At 27.4% G+C, this 4,980-nt stretch overlaps 1 protein-coding gene and 1 non-coding gene across 3 annotated transcripts in view; one reads left to right on the top strand and one right to left on the bottom strand.

Moving 5' to 3' along the window:
* The first annotated feature begins 329 nt into the window (after nt 1-329).
* The window catches only part of LOC107445906 (UPF0462 protein C4orf33 homolog), a 20,204-nt gene continuing 15,553 nt past the window's right edge, over nt 330-4,980 (top strand). The window contains exon 1 of one of the 2 annotated variants that reach the window (XM_071187505.1): nt 330-526. The gene's annotated coding sequence lies outside the window, so the exon portion shown is untranslated. The remainder of the gene's footprint in view (nt 527-4,980) is intronic. The other variant, XM_071187504.1, reaches the window with a different exon arrangement.
* TRNAV-CAC (transfer RNA valine (anticodon CAC)) lies at nt 1,681-1,753 on the bottom strand. The gene has a single exon. It is a non-coding gene; the product is annotated as a tRNA-Val (tRNA).

The raw sequence follows: 4,980 nt of genomic DNA, 5'->3' as shown, positions 1-4,980 counted from the left end.
AAAGAAGAAAAAATAATTTTTTTTACAGTTGGTGCAAATTAATTTTTAAGAGTCTCAAATATCACCATTAAATCAAGTTTCATTGTCGGAAATCTGTTTATAAATTTTAAGCAAATAAGGAATGGATAACTCTCTAAAAATTTTGAAAAAAAAAGGAAAAAAACGCAAACTAATGTAGCACTTTGGTACTCACAGTTTCATATATAATGGGCAACTAAATTAAATTAGATTTACGTGGAATCTATTAATTGACTTAAATCAATTGAGCATAAAACACTACTATAATTTTGACTTAACATTATTTATCAGAAATACCAGTAGATGGCGCCATTGTGAAAGGAAGGAATTCGTTTATTTTACTAACGAAAAACCACAAACCTTGGCTATCAAGCAAATGATAGCAATTACAGTTATTATTAAGAATTAAGAGATTTAAAAGTTAATTTGGCTATTATATGGTTAAAATAAAATTGAAAACACAGCTGATCGGCTTATTGAGTTTTCATCTAAACTGATCAAGCATTTGGTATGTTTAGTTGATATAATTGTAATCAGTATTAACAATTCTGACTTATCAAAATTGATTTATTACTTCATTTTCATACATCATGCTTTTTCTTGGCTATAGAAATTATTCCATTTCAGTTTAATTTACATTTAAGTGATGTAAGTTTTTAGAATTATAGAGTTGAAGCAAACGACAAAAATTGACAAGACAAAAATCTTGCACACGTGATGGTTTTATCAGGTTACTCATTTACCAATGTTTTGTATGAAAAGATTACATAGTCATCTCTATTTATCGATCTATATTTTTATCTGCTGTATATTTCTGATGGTACTTTAAAAAAAAAAGCTTATTTAGAATTTATAGGATTTATTACACTTCTGAAATTTTATGAAAAAGCAGTTATAAAAAATAAAATAAAAACTTTGATGAAATGTAGTAGAAATGTATTGGTTCATACGGAAATAATAATGGATAATGAAGTAGAAAATTTTTTCAAAATTATAGGGATATTATTCTGAATCAGTTATTTAATATAAATATTTTGACTTACTTATATTTATATTCAATTTTTATGTTTTCGAATTGTTTAAATTTCGAAATTAGAATTTAAAAAGTTTCGAAATTTATTAATAGTACAATGTTCATGTTATTATTGCCATCTATTGCTTGAAAATCATTTATTGAAAGAATAGGAATTTAAAAAACAAATGACACAAATAATGATTAAACATGTAAAATAGTAATTAGTAACTACCATGCTAATAATTAATTGTTGTTATAAATTGTATGTTATTATCATTTAATTAATAATTCGAATGAAAATTGCTATTTTATTACGAAGCAGAAGCGTTTTTATAAGTATTTATGAAATGAAGAAAAAAAATTTTTTTATTTAAATTGCCTATTTCTGATAATTTAAAATCTTTGTTTAAAAATTTTTCTGTTTTTTAAAACATTTTTAGTAAAAGATTTAAATTTGCTAATTTTTTTATAGTAGTAAATTCTATATTTGAATTAAAATAATGAATAACTTTAAAATTATGAATAAATGATAAATGTAATTATCGACACAAATTTACATACATTGTTATACCTCACTTGTAAAAATCGAGATAAATATCAGGGATATGCAATCTGAAGATTTAAAAAAAAAAAAAAAAAACATGTACTGTTTCCGCCCGGGATCGAACCGGGGACCTTGCGCGTGTGAAGCGCACGTGATAACCACTACACTACGGAAACGATGACTGAAATAACTTAATTAATCATGTGCATAGCTTCATTAATTTACGTAGTACACCATGGATCACGATACGAAGTATCAATCTTAAGAAATATCACTATTTTGAATTCTAGTTGAAGAATTTGTATACAAAAAATTTATCTTAACTTCTTTTATTTTGTTTTAAAAATTGCATTATAAAGTTATAAGTTTTAAATTGAAGCCCAAAATTACTAAAAAAAAATATTTCATGATCGTTGGAAAAAAATTGGAAATTATTCTGCTAATTGAATTATAATACTCGATTAAAATATGACAATTAGAAATTTTTTTTAAAATTTTGAAATCTTCATAATAGTTTAATTTTTTTTTAATACATATAGATTTAGTTAACCAATAAATGCCTTATAGAAAGCAGCGTGATTTACTACTTTTATGCCAGAAAAGATTTAAAATAGAAATTTTCTAAATTTTTAATGCCAGAAAAATAACAAAAAAGTTTAGAGTTATAAGCAGATTCATGATCACACACAGTGCATCCGGCGTACCACATACGTTAGAAACTATTAAAATAATTTTCAAATAATAAATACGCAGTTATACTGGATAAATTTTATTTAAATATAAGATTTATGTGAAGTTATAACGATTTTAAAGGAAGTCGCCGAACTGAAACTGCAATCTTCTGTTTCCACAGGGATTTGAGAATAATATCTTCCTCTGCATTGCATAGTCGAAAATGTTTTCTTTTATTAGTGAACATTATCACATTTTAATGTAGACATTTTGTACTACTTTTATATTAACCCTTGCGTATTGAGTATTAGGAATAACTCATAATTTACTGCTACCATTTCTTCTATTTTCCTTTTACAGCTTCTTGTAGCTATTAAAATAAAAGGCTGGAAGTTAAAATTTTCAATTGTTCTCATCTTTTAAACAAATAATGAAGTTGTTTAAATAATATTTATTAAATGTTACTTATGGCAAATAAATGTTTTTTTGTCATTTGTTAAAAAAATGAGAATAACTCAAAATTTTAATTTCCTACCTTTTATTTTAACAGCTCAGTTACAAAGAGTAAAAGGAAAATCGAAGAATTAGCTGCAGTAAATTATGAGTTATTCTAAATACACAATTCACGTGGGTTAATACAAAAGTTGTACAAAATATCTACGTTGAAGTGTGATTATGTCCACTAATGAAAGAAGAACTTTTCAAGTGGCTCTAAAAAAGAAAACATTTATTAAATGTAACTTATAAATTTATTAAATGTTACTTATTGAGAATAATTGTTTCGGGAGTCGTGGTGGCTCAGGGGATTGAGTGATCGCCTCCCAAAGAGATGACCTGGGTTCGATTTCCAACAACGGCTGATCGAAGCGAAGCGCATTCCGCACCCGTCTTGCAACGACCACAGTCCGGTCGTAAAATGTGCTCAGCGGTAGACGGATCATGGATTAGAGTCCCCTTGCCGTCAAGCTAACCGTGGGAGGTTTTTGTGGTTTTCCTCTCCATGTAACGCAAATGCAAGTTAGTTCCATTAAAAAGTTCTCAACGAAGGCAAATTTTTCCCAATACTTGATCCAGGAGCTCCCTTCTCTTCTGGATAGGGTTAAAAATCAAAAGGCTACGGAGTTGAACATTAGTAGTCATAAACCCAAAATTAGGTCGGCTGTTCAACATAGTTTATAAAATTAAATAGATGCTTCTATATGGATTGAGAAAGTAATTCAAGTTCAAATTTATCAATGAATGTTGAAAAATAAAATAAAAAAATTAACTTAAACAAAACCTTAATTAGACTAACTGCTTTGTATGGAAGCGAGTGCTGGCCATTAAATAAATCTGTAAAATATAAGCTGCTGATTTTTGAGAGAAAAAATACTTGGAAAAATCTTGGATGCGGTTAAGCAAAATGACATCGATAAAATACAATATAATTATGAAATTAACAGTAGATTTAAAGAACCAGGTATTGTATAAATTATCAAACTAGTCACATTATATAGCTAGGACACCTTTATAGATACAAGGACTCAAATCCAATTAAATTAGGGAATTTTTCAAAAATAGAAGGTACACGAAAAAGAGGAAGGCCCCACCTGGTTAGTGGATTCTGACAAGAAACCTGGGAATCTGCCGATGGCAATATATTGCTCCAGACACTGTGAGTTAGAAGAGGTTCATGGAAACAGACCCTTGACCTGTGACAGGCTGTAGTGCTGAGGAAGAAGAAGAAATATTTATTAGATAGAGCAGCTTCCAAGTGTTGTTAGCAACATGGCTTTTTGAAAGAGCTCAGACAGAATAATATATTTTATGTTATTAATGATTTAGAGAAGGCAGGAAAATGGCAGAAGTAAACAGAGCTATAGTCATTTATGTAGATTACAAAGAAGTGGAAATAAGTAGCCAGGAAAATGACATATTTTTGTGTGACATATAAATTATTGACTGAAAAACTTGTTTTTCAAAATATTTTGGAAATTATTTCTTGTGCAAGATTCTAGAAATGCTTTTACAAGTTTAGTTGCAAAACGATTAAGTAGAGAAAAATGTATGGGATGTTTTAAAGCAAGTAATTATTATAAATATTGTTTGTGACATGCCAAGAAAATGAGATTTGGAAGTTAAAAATTTTCAAATGTATATAATTGTTAAGACCAGAGTAAAATCATTCTAAAAAGCTAGCAATAATGCCATCAAATAAAGTTTATCAAAAATCGTCATTCTGTAATATAGTATTAGATTGCTGTGGCAAGTTCTGAAAATTGTTGCATTTGAAGATCTGTCTCAAAATTTAACAAAGAAGTTCTGTTATGTATAGGAAAAAGAAAGGTAGGATGGGGAGCAAAAAGGCAAAATAGGAAATATAACTAAAAACTGTTTATCTAAGCTAAGCAAGGCGATTATTTTTTTAAAAATTGTTTATAAGTTGTTTGAAAATTGTACTAAAAACATACGCACAAAATAAAAAAAATAACGCAAAAAAAAATTTCACGAAAATTTTCGATTCTTTATTTTTGAAAATTTAATAATCTTTGTCAACAAAAATTAAAAATGCAAATTTTTATATTAAATACATTTGCTTACATTGTTGTGAAACTAAAGTTATTTTTGTCATTTAGTAACACAATTCTTTTAATGCTTACAAAACAATGTAAAACAAAGTTTTGTCAATTTAGTCTTGGCACACGCACGGAAAAAATAAAATAAAAGAAGAAATATATATATTTATATATAT

This window comes from Parasteatoda tepidariorum, chromosome X1 (assembly GCF_043381705.1).
Source record: "Parasteatoda tepidariorum isolate YZ-2023 chromosome X1, CAS_Ptep_4.0, whole genome shotgun sequence".
Taxonomy (NCBI): Eukaryota; Metazoa; Arthropoda; class Arachnida; order Araneae; family Theridiidae; genus Parasteatoda; species Parasteatoda tepidariorum.
The sequence above is the reverse complement of the archived record's forward strand: the minus strand, read 5'-3'. Positions and strand labels throughout refer to the sequence as shown.